At 37.6% G+C, this 14014-nt stretch overlaps 1 long non-coding RNA gene across 3 annotated transcripts; it reads left to right on the top strand.

The window, feature by feature from the left end:
- The first annotated feature begins 2276 nt into the window (after positions 1–2276).
- On the top strand, positions 2277–9338 carry LOC130467895 (uncharacterized). Of its 3 annotated transcripts, XR_008927913.1 has the most exons (5): positions 2320–2592; positions 4415–4696; positions 7478–7681; positions 8382–8476; positions 9111–9338. It is a non-coding gene; the product is annotated as an uncharacterized lncRNA (long non-coding RNA). The 3 variants fall into 3 exon arrangements; XR_008927912.1 differs by lacking the exon at positions 9111–9338 and having other exon boundaries at positions 2321–2592; positions 8382–8630; XR_008927911.1 differs by lacking the exons at positions 7478–7681; positions 8382–8476; positions 9111–9338 and having other exon boundaries at positions 2277–2592; positions 4415–4769.
- Positions 9339–14014: the final 4676 nt, after the last annotated feature.

Genomic DNA, 14014 nt, shown 5'->3' with positions numbered 1-14014 from the left:
AAAACTCAAAGAACCTTAACTAAAACAAATAAAATCGTAACTAAACCTTTAAAAATCTTAACTAAAACGTCAAAATTCCGAACTAATTATTTCAAACTAATACGAATTTAATTATAGCTAAAACGAAATTATTTTTAACTAAAACGAAAATACTGTTAACTAAATATAACAAAAATGTAACTAAAATGAAATTATTCTTAACTAAAACCAATTTAATCCTGACTAATATAAATAAATAAAATTGTTTACATTTAAAATACAAATTTGTAAATTAAATTATATTTCTTTACTATTTTTGCACCCAGCAACAGGCAGCGCTTCCTCTCCTCGTGGCTGTGAAACACAACGGCCGCCACCACCGACAATGGCCACCACGCGAATAAACAATGGCCGCAGCAGAGTAGAGGAACGAGAACAGATTATGGTTAGGGATGGCAGTGGGTAATGGACCCTACCCGGATCCGTGGATCCAGATCCGTTTTCAGCGGATCTGGATCCTCAATTTTTGGACCCGACGGGTCCGGGTAGGATCTGGATCCTTAGTTTTAAAAACGGATCTGGATCGGGTCCTAAGTCATTATCCGGATCCGGATCCGTTTACCCGTTTTTATGAATAAAAATTAAAAATATAAAAATAAAGACTTAAGAAATGTAGCATTATTGAGATTTGTTGAACTTTTAATATTATTTATGTAGGATTTGTTAAATTTGATTTTAGTGAATGCTTGTATGGACAAATAGCGTTGTCATTGAAGTTTTATTAAACTATATTTTAAGGTTAAAATGAAAATTAGGGTCGTTTGATGAAAAAATTAGTAAGGATCCGTTTCGGATCCGTTTTGGACCCGGATTCGTAGGATCCGTCGGATCTGGATCTGGATCCTTAGTTTCATTACCCAGCGGATCCGGGTAGGATCTGGATCCTTGCCTAAAAAACGGATATGGATCTGGTTCCTAGAGGATCCGGTCCGGATCCTACCCGTTGCCATCCCTAATTATGGTTCTGCGGCCGTCGTCGATGAATCTGAGGGTGTTCATCGATGGTGACGATGGATCTACTGGTGTTGATGAATCAAAAGCCTAGCCTCCTTCACGGCGCTGCGGAATCAACAAGCATTCGATCAAAACAAAAACCTAATCGCTAATTAAAATCGAAAAAACCTAAATAAAAAGAGGAGATTGGAAAACCTAATCAATTCAATCAAAACGAAACAAAAACCTCAAGAGTCGCGCTTGAACTTGTTCCAAGATCTCTTCGCCGGCGGCAACGGCTCCACCACCAAAACTAAATTATAAAAATCCTGCGGTCGGCCATAGTTAGGGTTTAAAACGATCGAATATGTGCTAGTTCTTCTGAATGACCGCGACTCTTCAACTCCGGCGTAAATCATTCTCTACGACCGTCGTCGCCACCACTATTTCGGTTTCAAAATCATCAACAACTTAGGTTTTTGGGAAACGAAAATGAAGAAAACGAAGATATTTAGAGGAGATGAGTACCAGAGGAGATCAACGACGGCGGCGAGAAGGTGCTGGCGGTGAATGCTCAACGACGGCGGTGAGAAGTTGGTGGTGGCGAGTGATAAATGACAGCGGCGAAGAGAGAGAATGGAAAACCCTAATCTGCTGCAAAACCCTAATCTAATGAAAGGAGGAAGAGAGAGAAAAGGTTTGAAAGAAATGACAGTGAAAATGATAAAAAATCATAAAAATCTTATATATATATATTTTTTTTTTATGCTGACGTCAGCAATTTACATGGCAGCTTGTGTGGCAGTCTAGTTGACAACAAGGCGGTCTTTCCTGTAAGACCGTCTTTTACAAAAGTTTGTAATTTAATAGAATATGTTCATCTTACGGCTAAAATCTAATACTCCGTAAGTAAAGTAAAACAAATACTCCATACGTCCCAAAATTATAGTCCTATTTGACTAAAAATACGGATGTTAATATAAGAAAAGTGGAATTAAGTGGGTGGAAAATTGAAATATAGTACATTGATGATGAAAAAGTAGAATATAATACATGTAAAAAAGAATAAAGTACATGGAGAAGAGAAAATAGTACATGTTAAAAGGAATAAAGTACATTTTCTTTTTGTTTTGTGGTTCCAAATGAAGGTAACATGGGAATTTTTTTATGTTCAAATAAGGAAAAAAGACTATAATTATGGGGTGCCCGATTAAAAAATCTAATGTATCCTAACACTTGTAAAAATGAGAACTTGCCTTTACTATTCATACAATAGTGTAATTACAATTCAGCCCCAACTTTCATGCACATTTTATTTTTGTCATTTCGTTACAGACAGTGTAAGTATAATTTTACCCCTATTTTCCTTCTCCTCTTCCCTAGCTCCCTTCTTCGTTTCTTTTCCTCTTCTCCTGCCCCTGCTACTCAGCTCTTTTCTCTCTCCTCAATTTCTCTGCAAATCGCACTCTCAACCATGACAATGGCGATGAAGCCACCAAGAATCAACGAATCCCTCCCCTCAATTGCTACTGAAGGTGAGCCAAGCAATATATTTCTAGGGTTTAGGCATGAACTCCTGAAGATTTCAGCAAAATTAGGGTTTCAATTCTTCATAAAACGGTGAGAATTTTGCGATTTTTTGATCTATTTGATGCAATTTTAAGCTATTTTAGTTGATTGTTGATGAGGTTATGTGCGATTTTAAGCTGTTTGAATTGATTGCTGATGAGATTTTGTGCGAATTTTTGTGTTATTATAGGATTTTGTTGATTTTGGTCCAACTTAGGGCTTTTTGTGTTCTCGATATGATTGATCTAAATATTAAAGTTTTATTTAGTTTCCGATGACATTGCTGGGATTAAATTTTTGGAAAATTTTCTGGACTTTTGATATTAAGAAATCCGTATTTATTTCTATATTGATACCAAGGATACTGGATTATGAAGCCAGAGGCCAATTCCTAAGGGAGCTGCATATTCAGTTCGGGTATGCTTGAGAAACTCAATGGTTTGTGTTAGAGTGTTAGACCAACACTTTATTTATTCATTTTACAAGTTGAGATAGTTCATACAATTATGTGTCCCAGAACAACATGTTACTGTAGTTCAGAGTTTAAACAGCTGTTGCAGTTCAGAATTCACGGAGATGCTATGGAATTGGGAGTTTCTTCCTTGGCCCTTTTCTCACGGGATGTGTCCTTACCATAGTGTATCCTGGTAGGGTTTTCTGACTAATGGCATATAATAGCTTTTGCATTAGCATTTACAAAAACTGAAAAAAGAACATATTACTGGATGCCTTTCTGCTATCCCTCTCACCCCACCTCAATTTTTTCAAAACTATGGGTTTTGAGTGTTTTTTAGTAATCAGTGACAATGAGTTGCTAGGGCCTGATTGTTGATTGTACTTTTGGTTTATAGTTTGTGGTGTTTGATATATCTCTCTTCAATGATTGTAATGGGTTAGATTACTCACCAAAATATATCATCCCAACATTGCTAAGGTAAGGAAATCTCTCTTGTATTCTCTGTTTTAGCCCACTCAAAATTTTCCTCGTGTAAAATATTTTTCTTTCTGACAGTTAGGGAGGATATGCCTTGATCTTCTAAAAGCGGGTAATACAGGATTACAGGGTTTGCTACCATAAAGTTCTTCAAATATAAGATGAAACTTTCCACCCTCAGGCCCCCCTATTTTATTTTGGTAATACATGATTACAGGTTTGCTACCAGTAAACCTCCCGTAACACCCTCTTTTAGTTATGTTTAGAGATGTGTTTGTGGGAATTTGGAGATACACTTTTATCCGTATTTATTTCTATAACGATACCAGGAATACTGTAAAATAACATGTTTATACCACTCTTTGGTCTGATATGACTGCCTTTTTTTTCCTTTTTCCTTATTGTGTTTAAAAAATGTATGGTTTAACATGAATCATTAGATTATATTTATTTACTGATAGGAAAGGGGCGCATTTAGTTTCTGTTAATTTTTATGCAAGAAGCTGTTATCTATTTTAGGCATTTGTTTCCAAGTTTCTATTTGTCTTATGCTTGAGGTCCAAGAAAATATCACGGGCTCTGCTTTCAATTTCGGAAATTTTTGTTACAAACTTTTGTGCTTAGATACATGAATTTGTGTTTTTGATGGTAATGTATCAAAAAAGACTTTTAAATAAAGTGCTACTGGCTGCTATATATGATATATATATAGGCTTGTAGCATGGTTGACCACTTGACGTGGATATCAATGGAGTTTTAATTGGTGTCCTGGTGTGTAGCATTGAATATCTCTTCGTTTAAGTGCGCTCTGTTATTTCTCTTTGAGATTGATGTTGTAATTTTGTCTACAGGTCTTATCATATCTTGCTTGCCTCAGCTATTTTGTTTTACCGTTGCTATCCTGATTTCATTCTTTGTTATATTCTTGTATGTTCTTAGGTATTGTGGCAGCTGGCGCCGGAGACATCTTACCGCAGTTTGGTAGCCCTTGTAGTGCAAGCATTCAAGGACTGGTTGTTGCTTCAGAGAGATGACACTGATCATCTTCTTTTTTTCTACACAAGACAGGAGAAAGATAGACATCCACATAATGATGATCTCTCTGCTCCACCTAGGTTCTTAGACCACCTCCTCCAAGCAAAAATATTTCTGAAACAGGTCAAAGATCAAGCCCTTTCTCACATGGATGTTACATGTCTACAACAGAAGTTGAGCAAGAATGTAACACCCCGACAATTCTCTTTTTCCTAAAATAACTTTTTAACATAAAACGTAGAGAATTATCAAGGCTTTATCGCCCGTGTGAAAACGTATCGGCTTATTCAGAATTTTGCAGCGGAAAATTAAAAATAACTTTAGGTTTATAAATAATCAACTACATAGTTAATCCTAAAACCAATCAATGAAAATAAGATCAACTAAACAAGTTTAAAGTCCAATTAAACAAACCCAAATCAACTTAGCAAATCAAAACTAAATACAAGCTCTCTATTCCCGATCCCAATGATGCAACATCTTCAAACCTGCAGATGGACAATGCTTATTGAACATTAGAGACTGCTCACCAAAGATTGGGTCATCACATGATCAATAAGGCATAGCCATGATCAACATGCACAAGCAAAAGCACGTAATCAGCAAAGGTGAATACTACATACTAAATCAATAATAATCCTAACATGATTCTATTAAACGAACAATCCTACACTTAACTAGACTAAACTAGATTGAACTAGACTTTTGTAACATTAATATTATTTTAATTGAAATAGTCAATGGACTGAGCTGTCTACTAGAAACTTCTTCTTCTTCACTAAGGAAGACGAGGTACGGGCGCGACTCCGTAAACCCCAATGACATGCGATATCGAAGGACTTTTGAATAAAATAGAACCGGTGGTCAATTCGGCCCAGAGAAATCCATAGGCGACCCATGACCCCAACTCTTGATTGTCCGTCACTTTAGACGTGCACAGTCTAAAGCTATTGCTACTCAGTTTCACTTTACATGATTTACAAATTAAACTCTGTTATGACTCAACCATCACATAAGTCATACAATCAACAATTATTCTCCACTTTTTTTATCTTGGAATTAAGTAAGTGATCACAAAGGTATCAAACAAGACTCATTCCAATTAAATCCAACATTTCCTTTAATACTGATCAACCCCTCTATATGGGTATAAGGTTTCAACTTACTAAACAAGGTCCTCGGCCCTCATAAAGTAGTGAAAAGATAAAAGAGAACAACGATCAATCGATCTAAATCAATATATATAAATAATCTAGTGTTCCCAACCAACATGCTTGCATCAATCATCCATACTAACATGTTATACTTCTCATAACGAAATACATATGTTCAACACGTCCATCCAACAATATTAAACATGTAATTCCAACATAACCAAGTTTATCAACAAATTTCAACATGATTCAACAAATAACACACATTCCAAGCACACAGCTATGTACGTACCTTGTGTAAACAAAATACGAGACCACTTAATAATTCAAAAGTCGCCTACGGAGAATTCTCCACCTAACAACAACCAATATAGACTCATATCAATTCATATTGAATTTTCAGCAACATTAGGGAGCTTCAAACCCCTCCTAAACATAATTAGAACATTTCCCAACATCGAAACTTGAATATTTGTTTTCCTAGCATCATAATTATTATATTAATTATTGAAATTCGTTGAAAACTCTTCAAAGCATCATACTTTAAATTTCCAGCAATATAACTAATTTCAAACTACTCCAAAATATAATTAACATGTTTGAAATCATAAAAACAATAACTTTAATAATTCCTAAACATCCTACCATGATTTAAAATCATTAAAAACCTTAAAATTCATACTTTAAATAATTAAAATTCAATATTTCAATGCATTTATATAATCTGAAAATTAATAATTTAATTATGCAAACATATAATTCTTGAAATTCATAATCAAATCATAAAAGTTATAATTTAAATTCAAGAAACATAATTAAATTATTAAAACGTAATTAAATTCATTAATTAGTTTAGGATTTAAGGAAATAACCAAAAGTGAGGAGAGAGGAAGGACGAAGGCACGGCTGGAGGCGCGGCTGGGCGGCAGGGTTGCACACGGAGGTGCGCTGGTGGCTGCGAACACATAAACAACCGAGTAAGGTTGTAGAAAATGAACAAGAGAAGGAATGAAGCAAGAGAGGGAGGAGGAATAAGAGATTACCGGCGCAGCAAGCATGGCGTCTCAGCGGCGCGACAAGGTGGTGGCGTAGTAGCGGCGACCAGGTGGTGGTGGTGGTTATCGCAGAAAACAAAACCACGAGTGAGGAGGCATAAAACAAAAAGAGAACGAAATAGCAAGAGAAGGAGAACGAAGGGGAAGTACCGACCGTCGGATCGAGGAGGAGCAGCGCCGTGGTTGACGGCGGCGGAGATCCAGCGGTGGCTGGTGCGGCGGTGCAAGTTGGTGGCTGAGCAGAGCCACGAACGAAGGAGGGAAGGAGAGAAGGGTTTTACTTTTTTTCTCTTTTTCTATGTTTCACGTGAATTAGAAGGAGGGAAGAGAGTATGGGGTTTATTGTTTAGGCTTGCAAATGGGCTAGAATTAGGATTTGGGTTCTTGAATCCAAAATGGTTAGGATTGCTTTCTAATTTCAATCGAACGTGTTTTCGTAATTCGAATTCTTTTCAACGTAAAATTCTAAAATTACTTTTAATTTCATAAATCGTTAAAATATTTAAAACGTAAATAAAATAAATATACGTTAATTATATATTTATTACTAAAATTCATAAATTCTATTTAAATATAAATAATATACGTTAAAATATATTTAATAAAATTTATAAATTTACGGGGATTACAAAGAAGATAAAGAAACTAGATTTTTTATGGGACTTATAGTCCAGTTTTCCGCATCCGGCAGAAGCTAAAAGTAGCAGCAATGAGGCCCATACCTCAAACTAATATTCGAAAAATGATGCCTTCTGCAGGGTTCGTGCAAGTAGATAACTACGATACAGGCTAACTGAAGCTCAGCTTGCCAACGCTTCCACCAACCAAGCATAGTCGCATCAAATCATGCACCAAATAGAAGGTCTTCTCACACTTTTAAGGCTAAGAAGTTCATATCCTTAAATCCAATACCTATGCAGAAGAATGGTTGTGGCTGATCACCTATCCAGTTATGCTCAAAGGTAACATTTCCCGTTTTCTCAAAATCACAACAATTCACCTTGCTTTTCTTGTTTTCCGTGATATCTTAAAATTTGAAGCATAGATGATTTGATATTAGCAATTGTCAACGTATCAGTTTAGATTATATCCATCAGGATGTTTGTATTGCATCTTTTGGATGTAAAATCTTTAGAAGTAAGAAGATGCAATACATCCAGACGAAAGCATTACTGTGAATACCATATTAATATTTCGTAGTTGGGCATCACTGTCAAGCCCATTTGAAGCCCACTTGCTTGTCTTTTTGGAGTGACTTGGATATATGATAATTTACAATATTTAATAGTTCAAACTTCAAAGAATGTTAATTTTGTCTAGGGTTGAAGTTTTCCTACAATCTGAAGTATATTCAGTCACTTGTTCATTCTATTTCATTCCTCCCCCTTTTTCCAGTAAGCAATGTTATATGATTCAGTACTTCCATTTTTAATACAATTTTTGTTTAATGGTAGATTCCCAACATAGCACAAATATACTTGGTTGGTTCACATGAGGAGTGTGAATTTTCATTATCTGTATCTTTAATTCTTTAATTTTTAATGAGCTGAAGGTTCCTGTCAGGTGATTGCTTCTTTAACATAAATATTTGTCAAAATTCGAAGCCTTCAACATAGGCTTCACTATTGTAACCTTTTGAAATCTATTCTCATTGTGTTTTAGATACATGAAGGAAGACAAGCGTGGTTCTACTGGATACCCTTTACAATTTCAGAAAGACGGTCCAGTTTATAACCTTTTATGATTGCTGCTTACTGGTATATTTTTTTGTTCTTCTTATTTATTGGGTGTTGATAAATTTGTATGTGTGATTAGATCTTTGTGTATTGAGTTATTGAAACTTACATTGAGGTTTCTTGTAATGCATAAGATCCTAATGAAGTCTGGTAAGATATTCTTACTATTATTTAATTCGTGTGGTATGGTTGTTAGAAGATGGGAGTGTAGTTGGCTCATTGCTAGACAAAGGCTTGAAGGTCAAATGTGACTCTAGGAGTTACTCAGAAGTAGTTGTTTTTATTTATGTTTCATGTGGTGTAGAATAGTTTCACAAAGGACTTGTATCTTTTACGAAGAATCAAATATATTTCAGAAGTAGTTGTTCCAAATGCACAATCGCATATTGCTATTGATCGATAAGAATCAGATTACAAGGAAAGCGAGCAAGACCGTCGATCTTCTTTCTTGGTATCTAAATTCTGAACCTGTTATATAATTTCCTGCACAAATATACAAGTTTTTGAATGCTTTGCTCCCTGGGTGAAGCCTTGTATGTCTTTTATGTTCTCCTTAGAGCTTGAATGAAATGTGCCTTATACAGGCTTACCTTCTACTACGATTGACTATGTTTTTCTTTCATCCTGGAGACATAATCACCAACGTTGTGTGCAGAATGAAATTCCCAGCGACACCCTGAAATCAACTCGTGGGGGATCGTATCTGTGTACATTTATGTCATCATCGTCTTCTAAGGATTAACTTTTGAGATTTTCATATATACTTTTAAGGTTCTCTTATTTACTTGTGCGTATCTGTATACATTTATTGTACTTTGAGTTTATGTATCATAGTATTAACTCATCTCTTTACCCTCAAGTTTAAGATGTTTTTTATTGGAGCTTTTCTCTTTGGAGATTTTTTCCTCTATTCCAAAATATACTAGCTGCCCTGTTGACTGGTCAGTTATTTATCTATCATTCAGGCTACTATTTTCTGCATCAATGAATCTTTGTGCTAAACTAATTCTTCCAGCGTCCTTGCCTAGCTGTCTTAACTTGGTATTGTTGGGGAATACAGTTAAACATAATAACATGTGCAGAAACAATCCCCAAAGCAAGGAAGCATGTATAAAGCACAGATTAAGCAGACTTACGTTTGAAGCGTGTTTTCCACAAATTGTCAACGAACACGAACTTAGAACTCCACTTGTCGTTCCTCTACTTTGTTCACCGACACGATCAGATCGTCTTGATTATCGTAGCTTAGACAATCGATCAAGAGATTTGCTTTTTGGGATGAACACACTTTGGAGGCACAGAGAGAATTAGGGTTCTCTGTTTTCTCCTAGGGTTGTGTGACTAAATTGTGTTATGTTGGAAAAGGGGTTAGAAGGTTATTAACATAACCTTACTAACCGACCAAGCCATAAGGCAAGGCCGGCCAGCAAGCCCGCGCAAGACCACACCAGCACGCACAACGAGCTGGGCCGTGGGCCGCGCTGCTGCTGCTGTGTCGTGGCCTTGGCCCGCGCGCACACACACGCAACTGCTCGGCCATGGGCCAGCGCTGCTGTGTCGTGGCCTGCTTGCTTGCCCGGCGCGCCCATGGGCCTTGAGTGCTTCGTGCACTCGACTCATGGGCCGCCCTTCGTATCCGCGATTAAATATATTTCCGATATATTATTTATCGTTTCGTATACGACGAATCACCGTCGTACGATACGATTTATTCGTTTCGCCTAGCTTACAAATATTCGCGATACGATATACGACTCCGATGCAAGGTCGTATCGTATAATACGTTTTCCAACGAATTCCCGAAAAGCTATTAAATGAATTTCCGATTCATTTAATCCGGTGATCTGTTACGTGTCATTGGTGTGACCTTGTAGGTTCAGTCAAGAGTAAGCTGTGAGTTTAATATTCATTAGAACTCACTGATCGGAAGCATTGCTCCAGCTAGCTGTTCCGATCACTTGATCTCACTGAATTAATTGTTCGCAATTAATCTGAACCTTGGTATTAGACTTAATGCACCTTGGGTGAATGACATATTTCCTCCAATCTCCCACTTGCCATTCAGACAAGTGTGCATTCACATTCCTTTGTCACTTAGTGTTACTTACTGAACATAAGGTAAGATCCAAGCCATCCTTATTAGGTCCAGAAGTGTTTCTCGTATTACAGAGCTCAACTGTTAAACTTTTGAAGAAGGTTAAGCCTTAACCATTCTGAGCACGGCCATGCATTTTACAGTATCTAACTCTCCGAGAGGCCTTGTTACACAACAACACCATATCCTATCAAATATAGGAGGACAATCCATTCTTGCAATCTATGAACACTCACTTTGATTCATAGTACGCCCAATAACTGCTTTTATAGCCTCCTTTTACGGTGCGACGTTTAGCTAGTATCAAAGCGAACTAATTCTCAAACGAGCAGACATAATCGCTCATGTTCTGAGGAACGGTTTCTAATCACCATTAATGAGAACTACCTATGACATGACTTTAATCTCTTAAAGTGTTCTCATGGTCAATCCGATACAAGATCCAATAACTATCTATGAAAAAGATTCTGACATCCAGTCACTCTAGTTCAAGAAACAGAACTAAGTAATCTACTTGCAATCTAATCTTCATTAGTCATTGGTCGTCCACCTTTCAATGACCTGGATTAGGGATCCTTTGTGACATCAATATTCAAGTTCCCTTATGGGTGTTTCTTTGTCGAAGAATCCATCTTGACATCCCATTTGAATGATTTGAATCACATGGACTTATCATTTAATTCTAAACCACAATTAAATGAATATGAAATAATGAATTTCATAAATATGAAATGGTTAAACCAATTGTTTTAAACATAGATCTAACAGATGTTATAAAACAATACTTAGAAAATCAAAGCCATTCTCCAACATGCTTGATTCCCATGGTTGCTACATGTGCGTTGTGTTTCACTTGTGGCAACGGTTTAGTCAATGGATCCGCGGCGTTGTCGTCAGTTCCAACCTTGCAAATCTCGATTTCCTTTCTTTCAACGATCTCTCGAAGTATATGAAATCGCCGCAGTACGTGCTTGGACTTTTGGTGGCTCCTAGGCTCCTTTGCCTGGGCAATGGCTCCGCTATTGTCACAACACAAAGCCACTAGTCCTTTAATGGAGGGGACAACCCCAAGTTCTTCGATGAACTTTCGAATCCAAACAACTTCCTTTGCTACTTCTGAGGCAGCAATGTACTCGGCTTCAGTTGTAGAATCCGCAATAGTGCTTTGCTTAGCACTTTTCCAGCTTACTACTCCGCCGTTGAGGCAGAACACAAACCCAGACTGTGATCTAAAATCATCTCTGTCGGTTTGAAAGCTTTCGTTCGTATATCCCTTAACAATCAACTCATCTGTACCACCATAAACCAGAAACTGATCCTTAGTCCTTTTCAAGTACTTTAGGATGTTCTTGGCCGCAGTCCAATGCGCCTCACCTGGTTCTGACTGGTACCTGCTAGTTGCACTGAGTGCGAACGAAACATCCGGCCTTGTACAAATCATAGCATACATGATGGATCCAATAGCCGAAGCGTATGGAATTCCACTCATCTTTCTACGCTCATCAGATGTTTTGGGACACTGATTCTTGCTTAGATATGTGCCATGTGACATGGGTAGATGGCCTCTCTTGGCTTCCATCATATTGAACCTAGCTAGCACTTTGTCAATGTAAGTGCTTTGGCTTAGTCCAATCATACTCTTAGATCTATCCCTATAGATCTTGATGCCCAATATGTACTGTGCCTCTCCTAAGTCCTTCATTGAGAAACACTTTCCAAGCCAAGTCTTTACAGACTCCAACATAGGAATGTCGTTTCCAATAAGCAGTATGTCATCAACATACAAGACTAGGAATGCAATTTTACTCCCACTGACCTTCTTGTATACACAAGATTCGTCCTGATTCTTGATGAAGCCAAACTTATTGACTGCTTCATCAAATCGTTTATTCCAACTCCTTGATGTCTGCTTTAGTCCGTAGATGGACTTCTTAAGCTTGCATACCTTTCCTTGGTTCTTTTGATCGACAAAACCCTCCGGCTGCATCATAAAAGTCTATTCAAGAACACCATTCAAGAAGGCATTTTTGACATCCATTTGCCATATTTCATAGTCATGAAAAGAGGCAATCGCAAGGATTATCCGAATAGACTTAAGCATCGCGACTGGAGAAAAGGTTTCATCGTAGTCAACGTCGTGAACTTGCCTGTAACCTTTTGCTACCAATCTAGCTTTGTATATGTATACAATTCCATATTTGTCTTTCTTCAACTTGAAGACCCATTTGGATCCGATAGGTGTAAACCCATCCGGCAAATCAACAAAATCCCAGACTTGATTTTCAGACATGGAGTCTATTTCAGATTGCATGGCCTCTAACCATTTAGTGGAGCTTGGGCTCGTCATATCTTGCTTGTAATTCATAGGTTCATCACTATCCAATATGAGAACGTCTAAGTTTCCAGTCAAGAGGACGCCTGTCCATCTGTCCGGCTAAAAAATAGTTCTACTTGACTTACGAGGGGCAACAACGTTTTGAGGAACTACTCCCACTGGCTCTTCTAAAGACCTTGGAGGTTCATCAACCTGAACTGCTTCTAAAGAGTTCTGAGTTCGTTGTTCGTCTCGAATCTCTTTGAGGACTATTATTCTCCCACTTGTCAATTTGGAAATATGATTTCTTTCAAAAAAGACACTGTCACGAGCAACGAATACTTTGTTCTCTGACTTGTTGTAGAAGTAATACCCCTTTGTTTCTTTTGGATACCCAACCGAAGAAACATTTGTCAGATTTTGGTTCGAGCTTGTCAAAAATTAATTGCTTGACATATGCTTCGCAACCCTAAATCTTTAGAAAAGACAACTTTGGAATTAAGTTTCCCAATCCATAATTCGTATAGAGTCTTTTAAACAGCTTTTGACGGAGCACGATTCAGTGTGAGTACTGCTGTTTGCAACGCATATCTCGAAAATTGCAAAGGAAGTTCGGCTTGACCCATCATTGACCTGACCATATCGAGTAAGGTCCTGTTTCTCCGTTCCGACACTCCATTTCCATTGAGGTATCCCCGGAGCAGTCAATTCAGAAAGAATACCGCATTCTTTTAGATGGTCATCAAACTCGTGGCTAAGATATTCATCTCCTCGATCCGATCTTAGAGATTTGATTTTCTTGCCATGTTGATGCTCTACTTCATTTTGAAATTCTCGAAATTTCTCAAACGATTCAGACTTGTGCTTCATTAAGTAAATATAGCCATATCTACTGAAGTCATCCGTAAACGTTATGAAATAGCTGAACTCACCTTTAGCTTTCGTACTCATAGGCCCACATACGTCCGTATGTATTAGCCCTAGTAGTTCGCTTGCTCTAGAGCTGTCAAAACAGGTCATCGGATCGGGTTTGGGTCGGGTCATCTCGGGTCTCGGGTCATGATCAGGTCGGGTCGGGTCAATATTTCATTCGGGTTGAGTACGGGTTCGGTCGGGTCGATTTCAGGTCGGGTCATATCGGGCTTTTTCC

This window comes from Spinacia oleracea, chromosome 2 (assembly GCF_020520425.1).
Source record: "Spinacia oleracea cultivar Varoflay chromosome 2, BTI_SOV_V1, whole genome shotgun sequence".
NCBI classification, from domain to species: domain Eukaryota; kingdom Viridiplantae; phylum Streptophyta; class Magnoliopsida; order Caryophyllales; family Amaranthaceae; genus Spinacia; species Spinacia oleracea.
The sequence above is the reverse complement of the archived record's forward strand: the minus strand, read 5'-3'. Positions and strand labels throughout refer to the sequence as shown.